Here is a 12149-nt window from a genome sequence, read left to right as displayed (position 1 = left end):
CACATGTGACCATTGTTGCTGCCACTGCTTCATTTCATCTCATTAGGGGTCTTCTTCTTTTTTCACTGAACCTCCACTTTGCCAAGCATGATGTCTTTAAGGGGCTGATAACTCCTGAAAATTAGTCCAAAGTAGTGGTTATGAATTAGGTTGCTAAGCTCAGGGTCAGCAGTTTGAAATTACCAGATGTTCTGCGGGAGAAAGTTGAGGATTTCTGCTCCCATAAAGATTTACATCCTTGGAAACCCTGTACAGAGTCGCTATGAGTTGGAACCGACTCCATGACACATAACAACAACAACAACAGCACAATAGATGAAGTCTCACCATGCTAACTTCTAAGGAGCATTCTGTCTGTACTTCTTCCAATACATATTGGTTTGTTCTTCAGGCAGTCTATGGTAATTTCAACTTTCTTCAAAAGACCGTAACTCAAATGCATCATTTTTCTAAGGTCTTCCTTATTCATTATTCAGCTTTCATATACATATGAGATGATTGAAAATACCTTGGCTTGGGTCAGGCATAGTTTAAACTGACATCTTTGCTCTATAGCACTTTAAAGAAGTTTTATATGCAGATTTGCCTAATGTAATGCACACTTTGATTTATTGACTGCTACTTCCAGGAGTGTTAATAGTGAATTCAAGCAAAATGAAGTCTTTGAAACTTCAGTCTTTTTGCCATTTGTCATTATGTCATTTACTGATGCAGTTGTGAGGATTTTTGTTTTCTTTATATTGAGGTACAATCCATAATGAAGGCTCTTGTCTTTGATCTTCACGAGTAAGTACTTTCAGTCCTCTTCTCTTCCAACAAGTAAGATTGTGTCATTTACATATTTCAAGTTTCTAAAAAGTCCTCCACTTGTGATGATACCACATTCTTCTTCATATAATCTAGCTTCTCAGATTAGCTCAGTATACAGATTAAATAACTATGGGAAAAGGATACAATCCAGCATACATCTTTCCTGATTTTAAAACATTCAGTATCCCTTTGTTGTGTTCAAATGACTGCCTCTTCATCTATATACGGTTCCTCATGAGTACAATTAAGTGTTCTTAGAAATTATTCTAGGCAATGTAATTCATAGTTTTTGTTATTATCCACACAGTCAAAAGCCTTTATTGACTTTGCATAGTCTAAATCCATCTGATGTCACTAATGATATCTCTCATTCCATATCCTTTTCTGAACCCAACTTGAACTTCTCTGGCAGCTCCCTGTCGATGTACTTCTGCAAATGATTCTGAATCGTGTCACATGTATTTGCATGTGACATTAATGATATTGTTTCATGATTTTTGTATTCTGTTCAGTCACTTCTTTTTGGAATGGGCACAAATATTTCTCTCCTCCAGTTGGTTAGTCAGGTAGCTGTCTTCCAGATTGCCTTGTATAGACATGTGACTGCCTCCAGTGCAGCATTCATATGTTTGAGCATTTCAATTTGAGTTCTGTCAATTCCTGGAGCCTTGATATTGCCAATGCCTTCAGTGCAGCTTGGACTTCTTCCCTCAATAACATTAGTTATTGATCATAAGCTACCTTCTGAAATGGTTCAGCATTGACCAATGATTTTTGATACAGTGACTCTGTGTATTCTTTCCATCTTATTTTGATGCTTCCTGTATCCTTCAAATTTTTTGGATAGAATCCTTCAATATCAACTCAAGTCAAGCCTTGAGTTCTTTCTTGAGTTCTTTCAGCTTGAGAAATGCTGAGCATCTTTTTCCTTTCTGGTTTTCTAACTCCAGATTCAATCCATGAGTTGCAATAGGATTGAAGGAAGAAGTCTGAAGTGCACTGAAGGCATTGGCAAAGAAAAAAAAAAAAAAAAAGCTGGGAACTAATGGAATACAAAATTGAAATCTTTAAACAAACTGTTGCAATGCTTTATGCATTCATTCATCCATGCCAAGAAATTTGGAAGACAACTATCTGGCCGACTGATTGGAAGAGAGTCATATTTGTGATCCTTTTAAAGAAAGATGACTCAACAGAATCTAGAAATCATTGAACAGAATCATTAAAATCACATGCAAGTAAAATTTAACTAAGTATAATTTAAAAATAACTGCAAAAGCATATTGACAAGGAACTGCCAGAGAATGAACTAGATTCAGACCAGGATATGGAATGAAAAACATCACTGCTGATGTCATATGAATCTTGACAGAAAGCAGAGAATGCTAGACAGATGTTTACCTGTACTTTTTTGGCTATTTAAAGACTTTCAACTGTGTGGATAATTTCAAGATATTGACAACATTTCAGAGAATGACTATTCTGAAATACTTAATTGTGTTCATATTTAACACACTGTGCAATATACACAAAGAGGCAGCCATTTGAAAAGAACAAGGGAACATTGAATCATTTCAAATCAGGAAATGTGCATGCCATTATTTTATCATAATTATTCAATTTATACATTCAGCAAATAATGTGAAAATATGGATTATATGAAGAAAAATGTGGCATCAGGATTGAAGGAATATTCATTAACAACCTGCAATATGCAGATGATAAAACCTGACTTGCTGAAAGAAAAGAGGACTTAAAATACTTACTGATGATGATCAAAACCATAGCCTTTAGTATGGGTTGCACCTCAATGTAAAGAAAAGAAAAATCCTCACCATTGGACCAATAAATAGCATCCAGATAAATCGAGAAAATACTGAAGTTGTCAAAGACTTAATTTTGCTTGTATCTACCATCAACACTTATAAAAGCAGCAGTCAAGAAATCAAATGACCTACTGCAGTAGGCAAATCTGCTGCAGCTGCTGCTATTGCTGAAAAAAAAAAAAAAAAAAATCTTTAAAGTGATCAAGACCAAAGATGTCAGTTTGAGGACCTAATGTGTGCCTGACCCAAACCATGGTATTTTCAGTAGCCTCAACTGCTTGTGAAAGTTTGATAATGAATAAGGAAACTGTAAAATAATTGATGCACTTGAGTTATGGTGTCAGATGAGAATATTGAAAGTATCATGGACTACCAAAAGAACAAACAAATCTGTGTTGCAGAAAGTACAGCCAGAATGCTCCTTAGAAGCCAGGATGGACAGACCTCATCTCTCATACTTCAGACATATTATCAGGAGGGACTAGTCCCTGGAGAAGGATATCATGCTTGGTAAAGTGGAGGGTCAGCGAAAAAGAGGAAGACCCCAATATCATGAATTGGCATAGTGATAGTAGCAAGGGGATCAAGTGTATCAACAATTGTGAAGTTAGCACAGGACCTGACAGTGTTCCCTTTAGTTGTGCATAAGGTTGGATGACTTGATGGCACCTAACATCAATTCCAGGTAAATACACATTTCATCATGTTACTTGATTTTATGCACCATTTCATTTTGAAAACTTCCAATTTTCCAAGATCCATTTTTCATACATTTTACATTCCAATTATTAATGGATATTTGCAGCCATTTCTTCTCATTTTGAGTTGTGCCACATCAGCAAATGAAAGTCTGGAAAACTTGCTCCATTCACATCAATCAGTTCAAGTCTATTTTGAGGAGACAGCTCTTTTCTTGTCATATTTTGAGTGTCTTTCAACATGAAGGACTCATTTTCCAGCATTATATCTGACAATGTTTTTAGTGGCGAACTATTTGAAATATCAGTGGCACAGATTTTAGCATGACAGCAACACACAAACTACCACAGTATGATGAACTGACAGATAAATGAGGATTTCCGGTGGTTGGATGTCTGTCTGAATTCAGGGTGTTAACAGAGCTAAGTTTCTCTCCAAAGACTTTAGGGAATTATTTCTTATCTTACTCATCTTCTAGCCGTTTTAGGTATTCTGGTTTTCAGATAAACTTAGCTCCCTAGTCAGAGGTTCTTCCTTCTGTAAGTGTCTCTTTATTTCTCTGCCTTTTTTGTAAGGACACTACTCAGATTAACTTGGGACCCACCTTGTTTCATACTAGATGATATCTCCAAAGACCTCATTTCCTAAAATTCACAGGTACAAAATATAGGACTTCAATATGTCTTTGTGGATACAATTCAATCCATACAGTCCAAACCAAGATTATTTTCCCCTATTTTGAGAAATTCTCAAGATGATCCATCTTCAGGAATAAAGGGCACAAGAGATTTCTGGGCCAGCCATAGGTTGTTGATTCGCATCCAGGGGTATGTGAGCAGGATGAATTGGGGGAGTGGGAATCTGTTCTAGGACTAGGAACTTTGTATAAGAATATAGTCATTAAGGCCATGGGCACCATCCATACTAACTGGAGTTCTCACAGAGGAATAAAACTTGTTGCTAGCCAGCCATGTGGAGAGTCTTCCCATGTCTATTGGTTGAGTGCCCAATTTTGCAAAATTGAATAAAGACAATCTTACTCTTGCTAATATCAGTATAGACTGGATTTCCTGAGTGTTTATTGGTAAGCACTTGTGATAACTCATCGTTGACCTTGTAACCAAGAGAAACCAAGGCAGTATCTGGGGTATCAATGTTTCTCACACCTATCACATGCAAGATCATCTTCTGGCTCAGATCATTTGTTTATCCTATGTTTTATATTTTTTCCCATGGTTTTTACACTATGGAATCCCTTTTTCTGAAATCAAGTATGCTTTGAAAAGGATGTTTGATTCTCTTATCCTGATGTTTGGAGGAGAGTTTTCACTTTAATCTTCTCCATAATATCATGATTTTATTTTTATCGCCAGAGGAAAATTAACAACTCACATGAAACTGTTCAAAAGAGTATTTTCTGATCAGTGCTATAGTGAAAAATAAGATTGTAGAAATAGTTTCATAATATATTATAAACCTATCCATGATTTATACAGTGACTAAGGAGCTCTGGTAGCGTAGTGGTTACAAATCGAGCTGCTAACCTTAAGGTTGGCAGTTTGAAACTACCAGCCATTCTGCAGGAGAAAGATGAGGCTTTCTGCTCCTGTAAAGGTTTATAGCCTCGGAAACCCTGTGCAGGGTCACTATGAATTGTAACTGACTCCACGGTACTTAACAACAACAACAACAACTAGATGAATAGAATTAAGACAAATTCTATGTTGAATTTTATACTGCCTGTGTCTACTGTTTAAATAGCAAGTATAATTTTTATGATCATATAAAAGGTTATTAAAGTTCAAAGTATAAAAAAATTGTTCCCCTGAGTATATTGTGACAAGAAAATGTCAGTTAAATCTCTACTTCTTATCCCTGATTACCCATAATTAGAGAAAACTAAGAGATTAGATAGACAAAGCTGTGATTTTACTTCTAGTTTAAATTGAGTGGTCAGAATAGTTCCAACATAGGCAATCTGCTGCTTCATCAACAACATAGAACTGCTCAATTTGAAAAGCAAGTACTCATTAGCTTAATGTAAGGCCACGCTGTGATTCCTGCAGAGGCTGCTTTAAGGCAAGTCTTTAGAAAATGAGAAAGCAAAGCCAGCCAGGCTGGAGAGTCACACTCCAAAGGTTGCATCTGCAAAGCTTTTTATATAACTCCATGTGAGAATTTTTAAGACTTTAATTAGAGAACCTATTTGAAGGTTTCTCTTAGAACATGCATAGTTGAGTTATTTAAGCATATTATTCCATATTTCTTTTTCCAAATGAAAGTAGTATCTCCTTCCCAATGACCTTATCACTACTACATTTCATATTGTAATACAACTGTGATTCCTGCGTATTAGCAATGTCTACTAAATGAAAGGGAGTCCTGGTGTGGTACTGTGGATTAATGCACTAGACTGCAAAGCCATTTGAACTGCAAGGTCAGTGGTTCAAGCTCACCAGCTGCTCCTTGGAAACCCTATACAGGGTCGCTATGGATTGGAATTGACTCGGCGGCACTTCACAACGACAATGGGTAAATGAAAATGATTGAGGACAAGATTTTGGTTTGTGTGTTTTTTTAATTGCCTATAGGATACCTAAGACATATTTTTTGAGTTGCAAATGGTCTTCATCTACTTTTTCATCTAATAGCAATTTTGTGTGTATTATGTATAACGCATACTTCTATATGCTGGTGAAATAGACATGGATAAAACTGATCATTAACATAATGAAGTTTGCATTGTACTGGGATGGGACAAATAACACATAAAATAAATTAGTAAATTATGTCATATGTTAAGCATTTATTATGAAAAAGAGGGTATCTGTCCTTTAACTTGGATGGTGGGAAAGGCAGTAATAAAAAATAGAAGAGAAAAAAAAAACAAAAAAAACAGAACTTCATATTTTCCCTTGATTAATCAGACATATGGAGCCATTTTGTTTGTTTTTCATTCACATTCATATAGAAAACTTCTAAAATAGTGTAACTTCAAAGTATATAAATCTCTTTAGAATAATTGAGAATGGTTAGGGGAAATGGTATATGCCTTAAATCAACTATTTCTTGTTGTTAACTGCCATCAGGTCAGTTCCAACAAGGAGCAGCTGGAGAGTTTAAACCATGGACCTTGAGGTTCAAATTGACCTTGTGGTTGATTTGCTTTATCATGCAGTGTTTTATCCCACAGTGCCACAACTTTAAAAATACATTTAAAACTTTTTATAATTCTACTTATGAATGGAGAAACTATATATACATTTTCTTTTTCTCACATTATATTGAAAACTCCGATGTCATATGCAAACCATACTTTGAAAAAAAAAAGTTTGTTTTTTCTATTGTTTTGTTATGTAACCCCCTGCAAAACTGCCATCTAGTTAAAAAAAAAAAAAACCAAGAAAAATGTATAGAGACCAAAGTTTATTAGCAGGGGCAGGAGGAAGGGGGAATAAGGAGCTGATGATGGTGCAAAAATTGCATTGATTAAGGGTAGGGTTGTACAGCAGAATAAAAATAAAAGTAAAAGAGAAAGAGATGAAGCCTAAGGTGAATACGCAAAGTGCTAGAATCAGATGTAATGTTCAATAGAGAGAACTGGGTAAGATTCAATGAAAAAGTATTACTTGTGTAAAGACTTGAGATAGGAAGGGTGGTTATTATTGTTAGGTGCCATTGATTTGGTTTTGACCCATAATGACACTATGTACAGCAGAACACAACACTGCCAGGTCCAGGACCATGCTCACCATAGCTGCTGTGCTTGAGTTAATGGTTGCTGATACTGTGACAATTCATCAAGTTGGGGTACTCCATCTTTTTGCACTGTCTCTCCACTTTGCCAAGAATTATGTCTTTCTCCAAGGACTAGAGCCTGCTGATAATATATCCAAAGTATGACAGAAGAAGTCTAGCCATTTTGGCTTCTAGGGAGTATTCTGGTTGTACTTCTTCCAACACAGATTGGGTTGTTCTTCTGGCAGCTCATGATACCTTTATTACTATTCTTCAACATCATAACTCAAATGAATCAATTCTTCTACAATCTTGCTTATTCATTGTCCAACTTTTGTATGCATATGAAGCTATTGAAAATACCATGGTTTTTGTAAAGTGCACTTTAGTCCACAAACTTACATCTTTGTGCTTGAACACTTAAAAGGGGTCCTGTGCTCCAAATTTGCCCTAATGCAAAATGTTTGATTTCTTGACTGCTGTTTATTTGAGTGCTGATGGTGGATCCAAGAAAAATGACAGAATTTTTCCAGACCAATGATGTATTCATTGCAAACACTTTAAAAAAAAAAAAAAAAAAAAACATAAAAAATAATTATATTACATAGGCTTCACCAGATGGAATGCACAAAAATCAAATTGACTACATCTGTGAAAAGAGAAGGTGGAAAAACTCCATATCATCAGCAAAAAACAAAAAAGTCCAGGGCAAACTATGGAACAGACCATCAATTGCTCATATGCAAGTTCAGGCTGAAGCTGAAAGAAAATTAAAACAAGTCCACAAAAGCCAAAATATGACCTTGGACATATTCCACCTGAATTTAGACATTATCTCAAGAATAGATTTAATGCCTTAGACACTACTGACAAAAAATGAGAAGAGTTGTGGGATGACATCAAGAACATCATACAGGGACTCTAGGACCATCAAAGTAGAAGAACATAAGCAGAATGTGGGATCCTATCCAGAGTAATAAAGACACCAGAGATAGAGGCAGAGATGATGACATGGAGAGATAAAGCAGCTAAAGACTCTAGACTCATGGAAAGAGAAAGACTGTTTGCTGGGAGCCAGGAGGCAGACTTGTAGAATGTGCCCTTTGGTTGTTTAAGTGATTCCTGAATGTTTTGATGTATATCCCCCTACCAAAAACAAAACAAACAAACTAAAAACCTCAAAGGGAATAGAAGCAAATGTTGAATGATAATACACGGAGGGGATTGTAATCACTGCAATTAAATGATTGTAAAAACTGAGGTTCTCCCATATAAACTATCACTCAATTCACAATAAAAACTTTAAAATCAGTTAATTATTTTTTTAAATAGATATAGCTATGAAGGAATTAATTACAATGCTATCTTCATTTGCTTTCCCACATAAAGCAGACTGAAAGATAAAGACTTAGGAGCAAGTAGTAGATTTTCCTCTTTAACTTTTTTTTCCCCCCTACTTTCCCAAACTTTATTAAAGGAAAAAAAAAAAAAAAGCAATGATGGTAAATTTCTAGAATGGTCAATTTTCTGGGATTCCTCCCTGGAAAATGTTACATTAGATTTCCAAATACGTGCCAGAAACATACATAGTTCCCAGCTGTACTATGAGACGCTGAAATCCGAAAATGTTCACCTTCCAACTTTCCCCAGTGTGTGGCCTGTCTTTGGATCTGCAATAATGGACTGAACAGCTCCTAAGGCTTCATTAATTTTTGTCTGTAGCTCTCTGAGTTCTTCTATATGAAGCAATCACAGGGTTTGAGCAGCTTCATTAAGAACTGCATCTCTTGTGTCAAAACCAAGACTATGCTTATCTAAAGCAACAGGTAAGCCCTCTTTTGTTTGATGTGCTTTAGCAACTGCATCCTGTGTCAGACTCTCCTAAACCAAAATGGGAATTGGCTTTAACATTACCAGGTCATCATCATAATGCTGAATTAGAAGAAGGTTGCAAAAACCTTACCCCAGCCTTAAAATCAGGGTTATTTACAACCAAATTGATTAATGGCTCTGCGTTTTTAGTTGCATTATCAGCATTTTTTATATTATCAGATACCGAGTCCTTATATTTTCAGTATTATCTCCATAGTCAAGTCTAACAGCTAAGCCAAGAAGCCAGTCAATTGCATCCTGTTCATCTTGAAACTTAAAAGGGCAGTTAATGTCTCTGAGATATGTTTCAAAAAACTTGGGCCAATCACTGCTGTGGATGTTTCTTAAATTCCCTCTGTCTTCAATCTGTAGTGTCTGATTTTTTTGGTCTTCAAGCCAAACAATAAAAGTCCTAAACTCTGTTTCATCTTTACAGTTGAAGCCAGTAGGGTTGTGGTAGTCTAGAGCTGTCAGCTTGTGTTGGAACATGGTCCAGGCTTTTTACTGGGGTCTTTTGGGCAGCTCCTAGGAGAGGAGAGACAAGGAAGAGCTGGCGGCACAGACACCCGCGATGAAGCAAGAGCCTCTTTAACTTTTTATTGGGAATTGGGTAAAGGTTTACAGAGCAAATGAATTTTCCATTAAAAAATTTACACACACACACAAACAAAAAATAATATCATTTGGGAAGAAAGCAAAAGGTCATTGAAAAGACAAGAAACAAAGGAAAGACCACTCTGGATGTCAGAAGAGCTTAAAAAACGTGCTATGCAGAGTAGAGATGCTAAAGTTATGGAAAACAATGAAGAGGTTATAAAGGTGAACATAAAATTTCAAAGGGCAGCTCGAGAAGACAAATTCAAATATTATAATAAAAAGTGCAAAAATCTGGAATCACAAAACCAAAAGGGAAGAACCCACACAACACTTCTTAAACTGAAAGAACTGAGGGAAAACATTAAGCTTCAACTTGAAATGCTGAAGGATTCTTTGGGAAAAAATATTGAATGATACAGAAAGCATTAAAAGACGGTGGAAGCAATATACAGTGTCACTGTATCAAAAAGAAATGTTCTATGTTCAATCATTTCAAAAGGCAACATGTGATGAAGAGCCAGTGGCACTAAAGGAAAAAGTCCAATGTGCACTGAAGGCATTGTCAATGAACGAGACTCCAGGAATTTATGGAATATAAATTGCATTATTTCAACAAGCTGATGTAGCCCTAGAGACACTCACTCTTATATGCCAAGAAATTTGAAAGACAACTTCTTGGCCAATCGATTGGTGAAATCCATATTTTTGCTCATTCCTAAGAGAGGTGATCCAATGGAAAGCAGAAACCATTGCACAATATCATTAATATCACATGCAAGTAAAGTTTTGCTAAAGATAACTCAAAAATGGCTGCAACAGTACACTGATAGGTAAGTGCCAAGGTTCAAGCTGGATTCAGATAAGAACATGGAATGAGTGATATCTTTGCTGACATCAGATGGATCTTGGCTGAAAACAGATAATACTAGAAACATAGTTACCTGTGCTTTTTTGTCAATTCATATGCTTTTGACTATGAGGAAGGAATGAGTCATCTGAATATCTAAGGGAAACAAATTCAAGAAAGAGCAAAGCAAAAGCTACCAGGCCAGAGAAGCTCTGTTATTCTAGGATCAGTTATGAGACCACTGCAGCTGGAATGGGGATATCAGGGAAGGAACAAAACTGCAAGATAAAAGACATACCATGGCTGAGAATAAATAGCCTGTAGGACCTAGTCAACGTCTTTAAGGACTTTGGTAATTACATGAGATAAAACACTGTGGGCATTCAGTTCACTTTCTTCTAAGATCAATGATATTATTCAAAAAAAAAAAATCAGTTATATTTCATCCAGATGTTTGATGTGGGAGACAGCTTTTTGAACAGAGAAGTGACTCATCCGACTTAAAGTTTTATAGGTTCATTCTATAAGGTGTGCTGAGGAAAGACTGTAGGATGCACAGAGAGAAAGGAAACACATTTGTAGGTTATTGCATTAACATGGGAAAGTCTTAATGATGGCCTGGGCAAGCCATAGAAGTAGTAAGAAATCTCTAGTATCTGTATGTATTTGTAAACTATAGGATTTACTAACAAGTGAGTACAAGAACTTCAATGCCACAGATCTGTAAAGTGGCGAGACAGATGCAGAGAGAGTGAATGAGAGTATTGAGTATTGGCATTACTAGAAATCTGCCATTTTTAATCTGGACTAAATTCTTATATTTTTGTTATGCACTTTCTTCAATTAAAATTTTTTTATCAGTTTTGAGTGCCTGCTGTGTATTAGAAAATGTTTCAGACTTCCATCTGATAGTGATTTAAAACATCAACTCTAGGAGATAGGTGCATTTATTAGTCTCCTTTTACACGGTGGCATATGCACACAAAGAGGTTAATAAAGAAATGTTCCTGTGGTTGATGAACAGAAACTATGCACAGTCCAGACTGAAACCTAAACATTTCTCCTCCAGAACCTGAATATCCCAATGATAACAGATAATATCGGATATTGTTTATTCACTGAAGCATATTATATTATTGATATATTTCAAAAATAATTACAAGAGTAATTACACACACACAAAATGCATATTTATATATATCTTGGTGCTTCAAAAAGTCCATGGGAAAATGGAACTAAATGATGATGAGATTTTTCCATGTTTTTGAAGCCCCATTTTATATATGCATACAATGTACAATGTTACAAAACAAGGATACACAAGCTCCATCTAGTGGCAGTATTAAGTTCAGCATAATACACATTGAAATATCTACATAGATGTTCAGTATTAATTCAATGATAAAATGTGTAAACAGGTAATGAAACAAATGATGTTTAAAATGTAGTGAGGGGGAGAGATAAAACAAATTTGAATTAGATAAAATGAAAGACTTTTGCAATGAATGAAAATATCTTCAACCTAAAATTGTCTTTATACTTCATATCTAATCAAGAAATAAGAACTTTTTTCTTTCCCATGGGATCCCAGGTGGCACAGTGGATTAGGTGTTGAACTGTTAACCACATGGTTGGCATCTGAAACCTACCAGCTCCTCCAAAGAAGAAAGACAAGTCTGCTGCTCCCATATTTAGTCTCAGAAACTTTGTATAGGGTCACTGTTACTTGGAATTAAGTCTTGACCGAGGGGTTTGTTATG

At 35.8% G+C, this 12149-nt stretch overlaps 1 protein-coding gene and 1 pseudogene across 1 annotated transcript in view; one reads left to right on the top strand and one right to left on the bottom strand.

Moving 5' to 3' along the window:
• Window positions 1-12149, top strand: part of ANXA10 (annexin A10) — a 113255-nt gene that overhangs the window by 29265 nt on the left and 71841 nt on the right. The gene's annotated exons all lie outside the window — the stretch shown is intronic.
• On the bottom strand, window positions 8703-9434 carry LOC102812012 (annotated as a pseudogene).

The sequence above is a fragment of the Chrysochloris asiatica genome, unplaced genomic scaffold (genome assembly GCF_000296735.1).
Source record: "Chrysochloris asiatica unplaced genomic scaffold, ChrAsi1.0 scaffold00066, whole genome shotgun sequence".
Taxonomy (NCBI): Eukaryota; Metazoa; Chordata; class Mammalia; order Afrosoricida; family Chrysochloridae; genus Chrysochloris; species Chrysochloris asiatica.
This window is presented reverse-complemented; position numbering and strand designations above follow the sequence as displayed.